The following is a 20,028-nucleotide window of genomic DNA, read 5'->3' as shown; positions in this document are numbered from 1 at the left end:
ATTTTGGTTTAACTTCCGGATCGTATGGCCTAGAATTGTCTGGTAAGGTTATCAGATCATTTGCCAATAAAGTTTTGAAAGCAGATTCGTATGATTCTTCCAGAGGAGTGAAGTCATGTTTAGGTTTCGAAAGCCAAAGTTTCTCTTTAAACCACTCTTTTACTTTCTTCGAAGGATTTTCTGCTACAGTTTCAACTGCTTTGAGTGCTTGTGTGCTACTAGCCAAGTTAAATATCATGGATTTTGATTTTGCTTTAACAGTGTCTACCACTCCATCATTAACAACGTTTTTGTTGCTGTCTTTGCCATATTTCCAACATTTGTTCTTTTCTTTGTAACTAGAACCTTGCTCTATTTCTTTCCATGGTGAGATATCTCCTTTCTTTATAAGCACGTCTTCCATTCTGAGGGCACTGTTTACCATTTTGTTGAATGAAGGGTATACTTGCATTTGGATACTGTATTTCAATTCAGGGATTAAGTTGTTGATGAAGATATCCATCTTTTCAGAACCTAGAATAGGTTGTGAATATCTAGAGAACATCTTTCTCCATCGTTGGAGAAAAGTGAGAAAGGGCTCTCCTGTTTTCTGTTTGGTATTGCAAAGCTCTATCATAATGATTGGGTGATGAATGTTATAGGAGTATTGTTGTAGAAACAATTGGATTAATTCTTCAAAAAAAATTATTCCCATAGGTAGGCTTGAGAACCATTCCATATCTTGTCCCCCTAAACTTCTCGGGAAAAGGCGCATGAGATATGTTTGTTTGTACATGAACTCCATACATAAAGCACACAATTCTCTAACATGATCTTGAGGATCTAAGTTGCCATCATATTTGTCAAATTTTGGGATCTCCACTCGTGAAGGAAATGAAGGCATGCAAAGGTTTTTATCAAATGGAAATGGGCATATCATGTCCAGAGAATATTGTTTTGATGATTTATCCTTGTTTTTCAGTTTTGTGATCTCAGTTTGTAATGCTTGTAATTGTTTGTTTACCATTGCTAAGGGTTTCTCTTCCTCTTTAGTGATGAGGGCCTCAACGTTATAACCAGTAGGAAGTTTAGCGCCTTGCTTTGCTAGTTCTAGAAAATAGTCTTCTTTTTCTCTAGCCATGATAGGTTTAGAGGCCTCAGATTCATCCGATGAGGAATCGTTGTCTGTAGCCTAGATACTTAGATTGTCATAAGTATTGTGTTTAGCAACTTGTCTTTCTTGTTTTGTTCCAAATATGGTGGGAGACAAGGGTTGATCATAAACTGGCATATCTGATGATCAAGGTTTATTAGTGAGAGGATCTTCTACGTAAAATGGATTATCCTGATATGAAAAGGATTGTCTTTGCCCACATCCACTAGAGAATTCAGACCCATTAATGTAACATATGTTCTTTTAGATTCAATTAAGAGGATAACAGATTGCAATGCCTTAGCATTTAAGGCTATTGATGACACATTACCTATTTTGAAGAGGATTGCACCAATCTATAAGATAGATCACATTGAGGATTCTTTAGGTAAATTGGACACGTTGTCCAAATTTATTGCTGAAAATGTTTTAACCATAGATAAGGTAAATGAGGAAACTGTAAAGGAAATAGTAGATAAAGAGAAAGGTGAATTCTTTAAGAAAACTATCAAAGACTGTACTGAGCACATGGATTCATTGTTACCGACACTTAACTCAACAATTTTGGAATATAAGGAGTTGTATAGAGAAGCTTGCAAGCCTCACCACCTAACTGAAGATATTGATGAGGAAATTAAGAAGAAGCAGAAGGAGATAGATGACATTGCGGATAATATGATAGGTTCTTCGGAACTTACCTCAGTTTTTGAACAGGAAATTGCAGTTTATGAAGAAAAGTTAGAGAAACTTGAGAAAGAGAAAGCAAGGATAAGGTTAAAGGCTCGGGAACTGAAAAGAAAACTTGGTCCAAGATTGGATAGTCTTATTACTTAGCGGGTTGAGCTATCAGAGGCAACAATTCAAGGAGAATGGTCACCAGAGCAATAGATGCACTATCTGACCGACATGATCCAGCAGACAAAGACCATTCTTTTTGACAATAACAAATTCATGCAAAGCCTGAATCTAATTTTGGAGGACATCTTTTAAATTGTAAGCAATCGGTTACAGGCTATGAGGTAGCATTTTTGTATTCTTTGATTCTTTTTGACATCCTTTGTCATTGATGTCAAAGAGGGAGTAGTATGGAGAAAAATAAATGCACAAAGGAGATCACTTGCTCAGGGGGAGCACACTTCTTTTGGATTTCATTTTTGGATAACAGTTTCGGATTTTTCTCATGAGTGTTGCCATCAATGCCAAATGGGGAGATTGTTGGCATTCTACACTCAAATGAGAATAGTTGATGTTGTCATTGATGGAAACCAACCGGTAACAGGTTGTACACATTCACCGGCAACACAGACATCATACACCAGTAGGCATCGACACTGGCAAGCACATTCACTGGTATCCAGATTACACCGACAATGAAGTATACCGACACTCAGGCCGACATGAGACAAAGTTTTGTTTATATGAATTATATTGTAAATGTAATTAATTATTTGTAAGCTGACATGATGTATTGTAAAAACTCATATATGTATGAGATCTAATAGGTCATTTTTGTAATAGCATGGAATAGTATAGAATATAATGGAATAGAAGAATATTATGTAGAAGATAGCGAAAGGTTTTGGTTAAGGTATCTAATTGAGCTTAAATCAGAACTGAACCAAGCATTGGAGATGCTATTTGAGCAATACATTATCTTGGATTTAATTATCCATATTGTAGTCAGTGAGACTCTTTCATTGAGCAGTGAGCTCTAGGTTGTTGGCCTTCCTACATGTGCAGGACCTTGTTGTAAGTAATATTTATTCATATTGGCCAATGAGTAAATATTGTGGGTCACAAATCCCATCGAGGTTTTTTCCCACACCGGGTTTCCTCACCAAAATATCTTTTGTTATGGTGTGCATTTATGTTGTCTCTGTTATTTCTCTTTACTGCATTATTTCTTGTTTACTGGTACATTAATTTAAGTTACAAATTTATAAATAAGTTCAAATATTCTATTAACCGGTTAGACACTGATTCACCCCCCCCCTCTCAGTGTCTTTGGGACTGTCATTGCATCTAACATGCCCTTGGCAGCTTTCTTACGAGAACTTATGGTTTGAATAGGTATTTTTATTGACTGATGTGACCTAGAGTTGTTTGTGATGTAGAAGTCAAGATCAAATTTGGAGCTAGTTGTTCGTTTAATGTATTGATTAAGAGAAGCAACTAAGATTTAGTCTGGTTTCAGGAAAGATCTATCCTGTGTAAGACGTGATCTAAGTTACCTATTTTGATTTAAGAGAAAGTGACTAAGACTCGGTCTAGTTTCAGGAATGATCTATCCTGTGTAAGATGTTATCTAATTAACTTAAGTTTGATAAATGGTTGATTGAACTAGCTGAAAGATGATCGACAAAATCGTGCAACACCACGGCAGAAGTGCACTGTTTATATTTGTTTATGCTCAGAATGATGATAACCAGTTTTATGCTCGCTGTAAACTGTTTTAGGCAAGTTTGATTGTTCTGGACTGACAAAATCATAGATTTGTATGATAGGTTTTACAGGACCAGATGACAGTTTAATAGCTTCAGAACGATAAAAATAGAATTTCGTACGAGTTGTTGCCTATGTTCGCACAACAAATGGGTATACCTCAGACGACAAACTGATGAATGTAATGTTTTTTCATATGACACAGGACTAGAAATCGGACGATAATTCTGTTGGTGTAAATAATTATTCATCATGGATATTATTACACCTTACTTAAGTTTACTTAGGATAATGCATTTTCATAGTAGTTTGGGTATGAGACACTTGGGTGTTTGTGCCACATTGGGATAGTGTGTGTAGGAGAAATTCCACCTTTTTATGGTGTTGATCTTGTTGTTACACTCCACATTCAGTGGGTGATCCACCTCATGTGGACTATTATATTATTTCTCCTACCTACCCACACCTATTTCCTACCTACCCTTGTTTCTTATTGAGCCACATGTCATGTTTGTGTGCTCACATATCCCTAGCCTTGCCTATATAAGCAGGCTCATCTACATTGTATGTAACTATGTAATTGAATCATATTATTGATCATTTTCTATTGATGAGAATACAGTTTATTCTTGTCCCATATTGTGTCTCTATTTTGTACATTTCATTGAGCTCTTGATCTTGGCAAAATCTCACATGGTATCAGAGCCATGGGGCTTCATTGATTTGTCTTGAAGAGACATTATTGCGATGTCAAGAGGCAGATCTGAGGAGCAGCATCTTTTGGAGGCGTCCTAGACCAGATCCGACCCCGCCATTGCGTCCAGAAGGCCGTTTCCATGAATTTTGGTTATAAAGTAGGCCTATTTTGGTGAGAAAATTTTTTTCTCCAATTTTGCTAGTATTGTATGGATTTCAAAAAATTTTACTATTTTTCAGAATTTTTTTTTTCTTTTTCTGAAAATATTTCGTCAAAAATCAAATAAAATCAAATTAATTTTTTTTTTTAAAAAAGCAATTTTTGGGAGGTCCGCAGACCCCCCCCTGTGACCCGCAGGTTGCAGGTCTGCAGGTCTACCGTACGCGCCTGTACCTTGTAAGTCTGTCGGAACAGGTACCTTCCAGACCGCCAACGCCGCCGCCTCGTCCTGCGCCCACCGCTGCCGCCGCACCGGCGCCCAAGGTCCCCGCCGCGTCCTCCCTGCTCCGCCCGCCACCACCGCCGGCCTCCTCTCCGGCACCCTCAGCCTCCACCGCCGGCCATCGGCTTCGGCCGCTTCCTCCGCCAGCGGTCAACCCAGACCGAAGGACCCGCGCCCGCCACGTGGCAGGCGGCCACTGGCCCGTGGGTACAAACCCTTACACGTCATATCCGTACGACCGCCACGCAGCCTGCCATGTCGACAGTACAGCTTGCACAGTCACTGCGCCACGCAGTTTGTCCGTACAGTGCCACATCAGCATCCGTACTACACAGTCGCTTGTACAATCACCTGCCACGTCAGTTGTCCGTACAGTACAGACGCCCAGTCAACAGGGGGCGAAGTTTTTGTGACGGTCATACGGTCGTCAAATTTAAACCAGTGAATTGCTGACGTCAGCGCCACGTCAGCATTTTTCAAAAATTTGGCAGGCCCCTCTCATTTGCATTTTTGATTTTGCAGTTCAACTTCAAATGGCCATAACTTGCTCATTTTTGCTCCTTTTTTTGAGCAATTTTTTTTGAAATGGGCTAGAATTTCGTGCTCTCCGTAGTGGTGAAGAAATTTTTTGATTTTGATGCATTGATTTTTCAGAAAATGCAGTTTTTGGTGACTGTACCTGAGTAATCCCAGTTTTTGCAACTTCAGAGGCTTCGTTTGGGGTCATACGACCTCCTTTTCAGGTGCTGTTTTTTTTGAAAGTGCGTATTTTTTCATCTACTTTCACATGATGCTATCAGATTGATGCCATTGTAAGTATAAATTGTACTTTCATATTTTGGCCATTCTTGGCTCTCTTGGTACTTGTATATTTGCTTGAATCTCAGTTAGATTCATTGCACTATTGATTGAAGTCTCTTGTATCTCATTTGACAAGTTGTAAAATTTACATCATAAGTCCACTTTGCCTTGTTTTGCAAGTGGCTCATTGTAATTGCACTAAGTATAAAGTGCCAAAATCATCACTTTAGGGGGGGTACTTTGATTGAGTGACTTTGGGGGGGTGTCTCTTGTGCTTTTGTGCTCGTGTTCCTTCCTTTTTGCTACTATGGGTTCTTCTAAGTTTCCTCTCTTAACTCCACATAACTATGCTACTTGGAAAATTGATGCCTGGAGTAAACTTATGGAAAAAGGACTCACTCATTACATTGATGGAACTATTGTTGCTCCAGCTGATCCTAAGGTTGATCCAGTTGGTCACTTAGATTGGCTCACTAAAAATATCATGGCAATTGGTACCTTAAGAAAGTCACTTAGATTGGCTCACTAAAAATATCATGGCAATTGGTACCTTAAGAAAGTATGTATCAAAGGATCTCATTTTTCATATTGAGAAATGTACTCTAATCAAGGATGCTTGGCAAAAGTTTCAAGACTTGTATGGTCAAGTTGATGAGATTAGGGGATATCAAATTGATAGTGATCTCACCATGTTAGATCCTAAGAACTTTGATACTATACAAGATTATGTCACTAAGGCAAATGAGTTGAGGGCACAACTCAAAGATTGTGGCATTGATAAGAAGGATAGTCAATTGATATTCAACTTGATAGGCAAGCTTCCACAAGAATATGCAGCATTTGTTTCTAGTTTCCAAACCCATAGGATGACAATGGGTTCAAGCTACACAATGCCTACATTTGATGCTTTCAATGAAATGTTGATGATGGAACAAACTAAGTTGATAAGCATGGGCATTCTTAAGGCTTCTAAGTCTCAAGCATTAGTGACAAATCAAGGGAACAAAGGAAATCAAGGAAAGGACAACTCAAACAAGAAGAAATGGCAATCAAAGCCTAAAGAAAAAGCACCATCTTCTCCACAACAAGGAGATTCATCCTCTTCCAAGAGAGATAATTCACCAAAGAGGGAGAGACCTACTTGTGCTTATTGTAAAAAGATTGGTCATGAGGAGCATCATTGCCATTCTAAGAAGATTGATGAGCTCACACATATCATCAAAAAGCATAACATTGATTTGCCTAAAGCCTACAAGAAGGATGATTCATCAACTTCCACTTCCTCACATTCAAAAGGAAAAGGGCAAGCATTCATGGCTTCTACAAGTGGGAAGACTCACTCTTTTGGAACAAGAAAAGGAAAAGCTCTATGTGCTACTATCAGTCATGATTCAAAGAGATGGCTTCTAGATCCAAGGGCTTCTCATCATATGGCATCTTCACAGTCTATGTTCTCTACATTTGAGCCTTGCACCATGCCACAGATTTTGATGGGCAATCATACATACATGGATGTGATTGGGAAAGGATCTATTGACATTGGGGATAACTCCTTCAATGATGTGTTGTGTGTACCCCACTTGACAAACAATCTCCTTTCTATCTATCAAATCACACATGGCGCAACTAAGAGAGTTGTGGAGTTCACACTTGACTCAGTTTTCATTAGAGACATGGAGACTAGAGCTATCATTGCAACTGGGGTGGTTGATCATGCATCTCGGTTATACTCCTTTTCAGATTTTGTTGATGATAATGATTTCACATTTGATGATTCTACACATTATGATCACACTTCTTGTGATGGTTCAGATTTTGAGGAGAACTTTGGACACTTGAACATGGGGATTCTCACACGTGACCCCGTTCTTGAGTCTTGTATTTCATCTCCTCATATTGATATCACATCACCTATTGCACCTGATGATGCAGATAGTGCGACAGTTTTGCCTTCATGTGATTTAGTGCAGCAGGATATTCATTGTCTTCCAGCTTCAGATTCATGGGATGATTACTTGACAGATATTGCAGGTTTGTTTATGGAATCCTACATTGCAGATTTGGGAGACATCATTGATGACATTCATCTTCTCTTTGATGAAGGTGATCCTTCTTCGATTGTTGCGAGGGAACACTCTGACCCTCTTGTTCATTCTCTACATGATCATTCTTTCGAGGTTGACATGATTGTAGATACTTATGTACAGCAGTTGGAGGAGGTCTCTTTATTTTTTGAGGAGACATGTGAGTCTTTGGGACATATTCTACATCCATCTCCACTAGATCTTGGAGTGCCTTTTTCAGCAGTGTGGCACAGTTTACCACCTTTGGAGGGGGTATCTTTCAGCATCGACATGGGGACACTTGAGTAGTTTTCAGAGATTCCATTCATCATGAGTTTTCTTCATACATCTTCCCTTCATGATTGGGGAAACTTCATGGATACACCTTTGGTTTTGTTTCTTCCTAAGGGGAGGAATGTTGTTCGACGTTCATGGAGCAGTTTCTTCATACATCGAGCTTCTATCATTGGTGCAGATTCCACATTGAGGGGGGGCTTCCTAGCTTCTCTTCTTCTCTCATATGGGGGGAACTTTTTCCTCACATGGGGTTTTGTCCTTCACATTCTTCTATGAGAGTTCTCTTGTATGTTTTCATCTCTCTTTTGGGGGAGGGTTTTTTCCCATTAGGTTTTTCTCTCTTTCCCCACTTTGTGAGAGATTTCATTGCATTGGTTTGCATGCATTTGCATTTGTACATGGGTACCTAACATGGCCTAGTAGCCGGGACCCATCTTGCATTGCTTAGTTGCATTGTAGACTTAAGTGCATTCCCCTAAGTTGCACTTAAGGGGGGGTGTTGGTGTAAATAATTATTCATCATGGATATTATTACACCTTACTTAAGTTTACTTAGGATAATGCATTTTGATAGTAGTTTGGGTATGAGACACTTGGGTGTTTGTGCCACATTGGGATAGTGTGTGTAGGAGAAATTCCACCTTTTATGGTGTTGATCTTGTTGTTACACTCCACATTCAGTGGGTGATCCACCTCATGTGGACTATTATATTATTTCTCCTACCTACCCACACCTATTTCCTACCTACCCTTGTTTCTTATTGAGCCACGTGTCATGTTTGTGTGCTCACATATCCCTAGCCTTGCCTATATAAGCAAGCTCATCTACATTGTATGTAACTATGCAATTGAATCATATTATTGATCATTTTCTATTGATGAGAATACAGTTCATTCTTGTCCCATATTGTGTCTTTGTTTTGTACATTTCATTGAGCTCTTGATCTTGGCAAAATCTCACAAATTCCCTAAGTAGGATGACAATTTATCAGATTTTGTACGACATAAAATTCAGGGTCAGACGACAAACTGTAAGACTTGATGAAATTTCGTACGACAATAGTTATATAGAAAGACAATAAATCAGAAGACTCGTACGACAATTTACTGGACAAAGACAAAATTTTTGACAGACCGAGTTTTCAATAATTGATGACGACCAGTTTTGAGATGGACTGAGTTTTCAGACAACTGAGATAGACTAGTTTTTGACATGGACAGAGTTTTGACTAAGATAGACTAGTTTTTGACACAGACAAAGTTTTGACCACCAAGTTGTTTATTGTTTTCTCCAGTTTTTGGTATTTCAGTTTCAGTTTCAGGGATGAAAACACAGTAAACATGCAATATGTATAATGACTTCAATCAGAACACGCTAACCCTATGGAAATTGATGAGAGAAGAAAACCTTTGCTTGCAGACTCAGGTACACACCTAATAGCTAATCATAATACGACCACTGAGTCTCACGCAATGGATTCTCAATGCCGCATTAGCCGACTCCAAATGCTAATGGGGACATGAAATGGCAAGTATCTTGGGAGAGTTACTATCTCTCTTGCATAAAGATTATCTCCCCTTTTAGAGGTGAACCAGGTAGCTTTTAATCTTAATTGGAACTAGTAAGGGATCTGTTCGACACGCCGAGGTATAAACTCAATTAAGAGGTCTCCCAGCCTTGAAAACCAAGGTTTGATATACCCGAAGGTACAAAGGAGAGCTATTCTTGAGCACTGTCATTGACTTGATTTTCATCAAATCACGTTTATTTTATAGTGGGTTGGAGTACTTGGCATTTAGTCATTCCCACTTGGGTCGTTCCCCTCTCAACGGCCTTATTGACTTTGGCCTTATAGGCTCCTCGGGAGGGCAGGCCCGCTACAGTTACACAAATCTCAAACTTTTAAAAAAGCCTCAAGGGTCTAGATTTCTGATTGTCTATGCAGACAAGAGCATACTCTCCTACCTCTCAGAATTTTCTTAAAACACAAAAGACAAATTTGTTCATTAACCAGATAGTAATTTAGGTGCCTAAAAATGAATTTAAAGAATACACAATATTACTCGAATCTCCTTAGGCAACCTGCAAAGACAACAAATCAATAGTCATATTGTCTCTGTTTGACAAGCATATTCATCGACAAGTGTTCTGCAAAAACTGATTAGGCTGTGAAAATTCCTCAAACAGACGAACAACAAGCCAGGGTCAATGTTAGTATGATAAAAATTGAATAAGAAAACTTGAAGAATGAAATCTACTTTTAACCCAAAAACATAGAATACCGTACGACGATTCTCACTAAGTCGTACGATAATTTGTACGAGATCGCACGATATCTGCAATTTGTCGTTCGACACTATGGGAAAACTCGTACAATATTTCGTAGTAACTGTACGAACGAAAATCCGAAAAAAAAATAAAAATAAGAAAAAGTTAGTCTTCGAGGCCGAAAGATGTAGTCTTCTGCCCCATGGTGGGCACCAAAATTGTGTGTGTGAAAAGTAGAATAAGTATCTGTAAGCTGTAAGACACAACACTTCAATTTCATTACATGTATGGTTAGACAAATATAAGCATGAATAATAAAACCATAACAAATCGACCAATTGCCTTCTAAAAGATGCGAGTATAGACTTGCTCTCAGATTTGTTTAGGCAATACCAGTGACTAGACAACACCAAGACGAAAGATTTAATCTATATGAGCATGATATTAAGCTAAATAGATGCAAGATTATGCTAGATGGATGAATAGTAAGCTATATGAATTCAAGCAATCACAATTGAACTAAATATGCAAAAAGCTAAACTAAGATGCAATAATCTCAAAAGGCAAGCACAATATCTTCAATGACTCCAGAGCAAAAACTGCATAATAACAATAAATATCCAGGGTGGTTTGAATGAGAGATGAAGGCTGAATTTATAGAGAATCACAAGAGAGATCAATAAAAAACACAATTTAGGATAATTGAAATAATTGAGAGATCAAATTCAGTTAACGTTGAGATAGATTCCAATTATAGTTTGATTGAAATGCATTTAGATTATAAGTTCGAGTTTGCATTGGAGATAAAATTCAATTAATTCCATGCACTTGAGATAAAAATAGGTAATTCCATGCATATTTCATTGATTTATTCAAGAAAAAAAAGTCTTTTCAATGCAACTGAGCTTCTTTTCTCAAAAGCTTTGAGTTCCAATTTTAGAGAATGATTAAATTCATTTAATTGCTTTTATGATTTCAAGTTCTCAATTTAGAAGAAGAAATAATATCTCAAGTTTGATTTCTCTCTCAATTCAATTCTTTTATTTTATTTTCAATTTAACTCTTGCTTTGCATATTGATTCCTCTTTTATGATAAATTAATTCATTTTTTTATGATTAATGACAAATTTATTAATTAATTAAATATGTTAGGATATTTAATAAATTAAATAGGATAATTGATCAAAATGATTTACTTGGAATGAATGAATGAATTAAATAAATATTTAATTAATATAGAATAATCACTTGCCATGTGACATTTAATGAGTGAAGAATTAATTAATTGTGTGCTCAAAGTTGATTTAATTGCCTTTGGTTAGGACTTTGGTGATGTTGTCGAGATTTAGGGATCCATGGTTTAGGTGACCATTTTTAGGGTATTACAACATGATTGTTTCTTGCTAATCTATGAAACCAACTTCTTCCCAAAAAAGATTGCACCACTAGTAGTGCTCTTCTTGTCATCCACGTCTCCTGCCCAATTAGAATCTATATATGCACATAATATGAAGTCATCATTCTTTGGATACCATAACCCAAGGTGTGTTGTACCTGCCAAATACCTGAATATCCTCTTAAAAACAATATCATGAGTTTCTCTAGGATCTGACTAAAATCTAGAGGCAATACAAACAACATTCATAATATCAAGTCTATTCTGAGTTAAGTACAACAATCCACCAATCATTGATTTGTATCTACTTGGATTCACTGTAGGGGATTCATCATCCTTTGATAATTTGCAACCGGTTATCATAGGAGTACCAACATGTTTGGAATTCTCAAGTCCAAATTTCTTAAGTAACTCCTTCACATACTTAGTTTGACAAATGAAAATACCTTTATCAGTCTCAGTAATTTGCAAACCTAAGAAAAATTTCATCTCACCAATCATAGACATTTCAAATTTATTCTTCATATCATCAACAAATTTCATGCATAGACTATCTTCTTTTCCAAAATTGATATCATCCACAAAGACTTCAATGATCAATATGTCATCATTCTCAATTTTGTAATATAGGTTACTATCAACATTACCTTTTCTAAAACCAAGCTTAGAAAGATATTTGTCCAATCTAGCATACCATGCCCTAGGGGCTTGTTTTAGTCCATATAAAGCTTTCTTCAATCTACAAACCATGTCCTTGTCTTCTCATTAAAAAAATCCATCAGGTTGCTCAATGTAGACTTCCTCTTCAAGATATCCATTCAGAAATGTGCATTTGACATCCATCTTATATACCTTGTAGTTCTTGTGTGCATCATAAGCAAGAAAAAGTCTTACCGCTTCAATTCTTGCAACCGGGGCATAAGTCTCACCATAATCAACTCCTTCTTCCTGTGAATAACCTTTGCAAACCAATCTAGCCTTGTTCCTCACAATTTGAGCTTCCTCATTCAATTTTTTCTTATAAACCCATTTAGTTCCAATAATGTTCTTATCTTTAGTTCTAGGAACTAGTTCCTATGTCTTACTCTTTTCAATCTGGTCTAATTTGTCTTCCATTGCCTTTATCCAATTTTCATCTTTACTTGCTTTAATAAATGATTCCGGTTCAATTTGAGAAATCAAACATACCTCTTCAATAGCTAGCCTTCTCCTAGTCATCACGCCTTTGCTTTTATCTCCAATGATTTGATCTTCAAAATTATTTAGATTCACATACCTAGGAGTCTTTGAATTTTCTTGATTTACTGACTCTTTCTGTTGTTCCTCTGTCACAGTTGAGTTTTATGATGTTACCAAAGTGAAAGGTTAACTGTTCTGAGCAGCTTCATGCATTACCGGTTTAGGTCTGATAAATTCATCTTTTGGTCCATAGTCATATGATTTGATCTAATTACTGCCATGTTCATCCACCTTGACATTTATGCTCTCTGTTATCCTATTCAATCTTTTGTTATAACATCTATATGCTTTTCTCTTGGCAGAATAACCCAAAAATATTCCTTCATCACTTCTAGGATCAAATTTTTGCAATGCATCATCTCTTCTAATGTAACATTTACTTCCAAAAATTCTAAAATATCTGATAGTAGGAGTATGACCAAACCATAATTCATAAGGAGTCTTACCGGTATCACCATTTATGTGTACTCTGTTGAAAGTGTATACAACTGTATTAACAACTTCCCTCCAATAAATATCAAACAATTTAGCTTCTCTCATAGTCCTTACTGCATCCAATGTGGTTTTGTTCTTCCTTTCCACCAATCCATTCTGTTGTGGAGTCTTAGGTACATAAAGTTGTTTTCTGATTCCATTCTTCTCATAAAAGTTGTTGAATTCACCAGATGTAAACTCACTGCCTTGATCTGATCTCAAACACTTTATCTTCAGTTCTGTCTCAACCTTAACCATAGCTATAAAGATTTTGAATTTTCCAAAAGCTTCAGATTCTTCTTTCAAAAATACTACCCACATCATTCTAGAATAATCATCAATAAGTAACATAAAGTATTTGTCGCCTTGAAAATTTTTAGTCCTTGCCAGTCCACACAGATTGGTATGAAAAAGATCAATAATTTTATTAGATTTATCATGTATGATTCTAAAAGAAGTTCTGGCTTGCTTACCCATTTGACATTCTCTACATACTGGATTATGAGGTTTGACAATTTTGGGCAAATTTCTAACCGCCTGTGTTGAACTGATCTTCACTATGCAATCAAAATTTGCATGACACATCCTCTTATGACATAACCAACTTTCATCAATCTGAGCAATCAAACAAGATTTCTTATCGGAGTTCAAATAAAAGATGTTTTCATTGGTCTGAGTTCCGAAAGCTATTTCCAATCCAGATCTATTAATGATCTTACATTTTTCATCCTTGAATTGTAAATGAAATCCTTTATCCACCATCTGGCCTACACTTAAAATATTACGCTTTAAGCCTTCAACATAATAAACATTATCAATGTTAGTCTTACCATCCAACGATATTGTTCCTTTGCCTTTGATCTTACATGCCTTTTTGTCTCCAAATCAGACTAATTCACCATCAAATTCTTGTAGTGATATAAATTTTCTCTTATCACCAGTCATGTGATGTGAGAATCCACTGTCTATAACCCATTCATCATTTTCTTCAATTTCAGCAGCTAAAGCCTTTTCCTCAATACGAGTTGCTTCAATGACAGGTTCCAAAGAATCATCCTTGATAGCAATAAAAACCTAGTCCCTATCAGAGGCATCTCCATTACCGGTTCCACTCATAGGTTCATCATCATCATCATCATCATCATCATCATCATCATCATCATCATCATCATCATCATCATCATCATCATCATCATCATCATCATCATCATCATCATCATCATCATCATCATCATCATCATCATCATCATCATCAGTAATACCAAAATCATCATCACCAACATAATAACATGATTTATCCTTATTCCTTCTAAATCTAGGTCTGTTATGATATTCCAGATTAGGATTATAACTCTTCAAAAATCTTTCATGATTCCTAGTAGCTCTTTCAGGGCATCTAGAAGCAAAATGACCAATCTTATTGCATGAAAAACATGTAAAATGGACTTTTCCTTTATACTTACTTCCAGTTGGTCCTTTAGGAATTCTCCTAGCAATAAGGGCTTCCAGCTCTTCAAGTTCTCTTTCTTCTCTTTCAATGTCCTCCATATCTTTAGCATACATCTCTTTCCAATCTATCTTTTGTTTACCGGAGGTAGATGCTTTAAATGCAGTCTCAGTTTTAGTAGCACTCTGATCTCCAAGTTCCTCAAGCTCAAAAGCAGTCAAATTTCCAAGTAGTGTATCTCTGGTAACATGGGTACTTGACATTGTCTGGAGTTCATTAATTGCAGTAGCCTTCATCTTATAAGCCGGAGGTAGAACTCTCATAACTTTTGACACTATCTCATCCCCACTAATCGATCCGCCACAACATTTGATTCCCATAACAATCTCATTTACTCTATCCATGAAAGAACTTATCTTCTCATCTTTTTCCATCTCCAAAGTTTCATACCTTACCCAGAAACCTTCAAGTTTTACAATTTTCACAGCCTGGTCACCTTCATAAAGAGTTTCAAGCTTTGTCCAGATCATCTTTTCATTCTCCAAATCTATGACATTCAATGACTTTTCATCAAATAGGGCGCTTAACAATTCTTCTTTTTCTTTGACATCATTTTCAGCCTTCTTCTGTTCATCAGTAGGTGCCAGTGTTCCAGAATTAGGATCATGAGGTATGTACCCTTTCTCCACTTTCTCCCAAACTTCAGCTCCAAGATATTTGAGATGAATCTTCATTTGCTCCTTCCATATTTTATAATTTGTATCATCAAATCTGGGACTCTCCTTCCGATAGAGATTGAATGTAGAACTAGATGCAGTTGCCATAAGATCTCCTCAAGTGGTTAAGCTTCTGCAGAGATGACCTTGCTTTGATACCAATTGTTAGACAGATCTGATATTGAGAGTAAACTGAGAGGGGGGGTGAATCAGTTTACCATAAGAAATCAGAACTTAATGCCTATCAAAACCATTAAACCATAGCACAAAGGAACCAACACAATGAAGAATAGAACATGAAAACTCAGTACACACAACACCAATACTTTGACTTGGAAAACTCGGTAAAGGGAAAAACCATGGTGGGAAACCCTACCCACAATCAAATAATGCTCTGCAGTAGTATTGTGAACAATTACAATGGGGTCTGCACTTACAAAAAGGCCAACAACCTAGAGCACAATTCTCATCACCAAAAGAAGTCTCACTGACTTACAAAACATCAGACTACAATCCAAAAAGAATGAACTGTGAAAGTAGCATCTCCTAATGCTTGATACAGTTCCGGTTAAGCACAGATGTCTGTCCTACAATACAAAAACCTTCATCGAATGATATATCACTTGTTTGCGCATAAACCTTCCTATGATAATGTAAACATAACCATCCATCCCATCCATATGCAAATTACATGAATAAGTCACCTATAAATACATATCATCAACCTTATTGACAAGGTCAGCTAAACCTTAAACCCATAAACCCATAATAACAAAAATTACATTACACGATATCACCAGATTTACATTACATAACATGGACCTAAATCAAGTAACCAAACAATTCCATCCGTAAGAAATTCCACTAAGACCAAAATCCAACACGCTTCACCAAACACCCTTAGCGAAGTAACACAAAGAGTCTAATCGGATCCAAATAGGACCACCATAACAACACGCCAGCCAATGAAAAGTCACCAAACACTCAAAATGTGATCAATAAGAACCTTCAACGTGATAGAAACCGATTCCATAAGCCAAACCAAGATATTCTGACAAAAACACCAAATATCACTTATTGGTAAAGCTAATCGGGAAAGCTAGAAGCTAGTCGATACCGATAAATACCAAAAGCGATAATAGCCAAAGCACGCAATCATGAACCAACATAATATGGTAAATAAATAACCATCTAGAGTAAGGATCCAAAACCTATTCTAGAGGTCTGATCATACTGGATTAGAATCATAGCCAAAACCAAGATGATCACCAAGACTAACCAGGATAGTCTCCAACCGGGATACAGTGTTGACATCAATGACAACACTTAACCAAATCCAACATATTGCCAACACCATCTACCTGATGATCTTGTGTTGGATGGTTCGGTTTCCATCTTGTTGTTGTCCTCCAGATGTTTATTTCAGATTGTGAAGGTTTTGGGATCCTTTTGAAAACCCTTGCTGGTCTTGGGGGTCTTGTGGTCACCCATGCCTATGTTCATCCTGATTTGGGTCATTGTTGTTTCCTTTGAGTTGATTGCTTGATCGTTCGTTGTACAAGGATTTAGGGTCCTTTTAAAACCCTGCTTATCTAACCAAAAACAAAACCAATTAACTCCTATGTTGCACCATTCTCGTATCTTATCTTTAAATCCTGGGTGAAGAAGCCACATCTTCTCAAATCTAAAAGGAAATCTCTTCTTACCAATCATTATATCAATGAAAAATCAAATTAGGTAATGATCTGAACAAATTCTCGGGTAAGCCAATAAGGAACAACTAAAATTAATCATCCATTGGTGGGTAATAAGAGCTCTATCCAACTAGGCCTAGATAATTTCATTACCAGCTCATTTATTAGTCCACGTATAAGCTGCTTCCTTAAGGTCCATGTCCAAAAGAGCTTGATCCCAAATAAAATTTATCAGATCAGAGGAACTGTCCAAAGAGACTTGAGAACCCCCAAACTTCTCATCTTGAGATAAAGGAGTTTTGAAGCCGCCTAAGATAATCCAAAGATCATCCCCATAAGATTCTCTAAACTCACTAAGCGAAATCCAAAATCTTCTCCTAGTAGCCTTATTGTTAGGCACATACATATTAGATATAACCTACGAAAACCCATCCCTCAAATGAGCAAACCTAGTAGCCACATGATGGGAATCCTCCAAAATGGGTTGGCCTAAGACCATTGTTTTGTTCTAAAGAGTTGAAATACCTCTCGAGGCCCCTTGAGTATTGTTACAACAAATACCCCTATCTTTAAAACCAAAATCGTTCAAGTTAATAAGCTTCCCTTTTTGCATTTTAGTCTCCCGAATCAAGAAAATGTTAGGCTTATGATCTCTAACCATATTGGATAATATATCTTTGCTTATGAGGATTATTTAATCCTCATGTTCCATGATAAAAACTTCATTTTTTGGAAGGAGTGCTTTGTGATCCAATCTCGGTTACAGTTTTTTGAACTCCGTTCGCTATATAATGGAAATTGTCTCGTTCTCTAGTTCATTTGAGGGGTTTCCTTCTTGAACCTCTAGATGCCCCATAATCTGCTCTAGTTCTACCCCTAGAACCGACCCCCCTCGAGGGCTTACAACCTCCTTGAATCCTAGGCTTAACTTTAATGAACGGGGCTTCCTCTTCAGATTCTGAGTCCTCGAAAGAATCATGTTACAAACCTCCTTAGTCATGCCAGTTCTCTAAGAACTACCAACCTTATGAATTCTGTCATTACTGTCAAATAGTTTAGATATTTGACTGTAATCCTCTTCACAGTCTTCCGCAGAAGGTAAAGAATCCAAAACTACAGAAGGTAAAGAATCCAAAACTTGCCTAGAATCACAAAAGAGATTATCATTAAGCCCACTAGCCGATATCCCCACAACCTAGTTCCTCTGACTCTCCATATTGATACCCACCTCAACAATGTTGGGTATACCATTATCTATTATGTACTAATTTCCACCAGAGTCAAATTCATTAGCCAAAATTTGCCTCGCACCCAAAGTTCCTTCAACCCGTTCAACTCTGTTGATAGCACATATTTTTCCTTTTTGACCATTTGACTCTCCTTCATTTCCACCACTATCATCTCTAATCTTGATACCCTCCTGGTGTGGTCTATCCTCAGTTTGCAGAGGGATTACTTTCTCCTTATCCTCAACCCTAGAATCACCAATCTTAATGCCTTCTTGATGTGGTCTCTCCTAAATAGTAAGTTAATATTATATTTTTTATATAAATAATTTTATAAAAGATATAATATTAACTTTTTAATTTAAAATGATTTTAATTTACTCTTATAAATATTTTAATCAATTATACTATAATTCTAGTTTTAGTTCATTATTTATTTAATTTACAACTATTTGAAAATTTTAACTAAATAATCATTAATTAAGATTATAATAATCAAAATAATTAATTATAATGTTAATTTTATATAATAGTTAAATTATAAGTACAATTTTAGTTACTATAAATTATAATGATTGTGATTAAAGTTAAAATTAAGGTTAGATAATACTTATAGTTATAACTTTTCAATAATTTTTTTATATTATTTAAAACTCACATATTTGAAAAGTACTAAATTTAAAAAATAATTGATATTAATAATTTAAAGTTTAAAATAATTATAAAATAATTTTAGCTAAATTAAACAACATACGAAATAATTCTTATATAAAGAATATAAATAAAATATTAAATAATTTTAAATTAAAATAAAATAACACTTAAAATAAATAAAATGATTGTTGTGCATAAAAAATACTATAATATTAATAAAAATGTGGAAAAAAGTAAATGAAATGGTAAATTTTTTTAAGAGGTATGTGGTGAATATAATCATATTAATTTGGGTTAAATAATTATACATATAATGATTTTAAATTTAAAAATAACAATTAATTAATTAATATTATATTTAATATATAAATAATTTTATATAAGCTATATTTTTAATTTAAAATTATTATAATTTATTATTATTAGTATTTTCATCAATTATACTACAAGTCTAGTTTTATTTAATTATTTTTTATACATAGTTATTTGTCAATTTTAACTAAATAATTATAATTAAGATTTTATAATCAAAATAATTAATTATAATCTTAATTTTATATAATAATTAAATTATAATTATAATTTTATTTATTATTAATTATTATAACTATAATTTTATTTATTTTTTAATTATTATAATTATGATTAAAGTTAAAATTAAAATTTAATAATAATTATGGTTATAACCATTTAACAATTATATTACAATATTAAAAACACAAGTATTGCAGTAGGTGGCATTTGTACTAAATTGAGAATGGTAAATGTGTACTAAATTTTATATTTGAAAATTAAATGTAAAAGGGGTGAACACCTAGATGATGAATAATAATTTTAATGTTGTGTTTAAACAAAGACCGAGGGATATCCATTGTACATAAAAACCAATGAAACGAAACAAAGACTGAGACATATCTATATCTATTGTACACTAAAATCAATGAAACGAAGACTAGGGATATCCATTATACACAAAAATTAACTAAAACATAAAAATATGATCTCAACTTCATCTTTATATATATAAATGTGATTGAGT

Source organism: Cryptomeria japonica, chromosome 11, assembly GCF_030272615.1.
Source record: "Cryptomeria japonica chromosome 11, Sugi_1.0, whole genome shotgun sequence".
Taxonomy (NCBI): Eukaryota; Viridiplantae; Streptophyta; class Pinopsida; order Cupressales; family Cupressaceae; genus Cryptomeria; species Cryptomeria japonica.
This window is presented reverse-complemented; position numbering follows the sequence as displayed.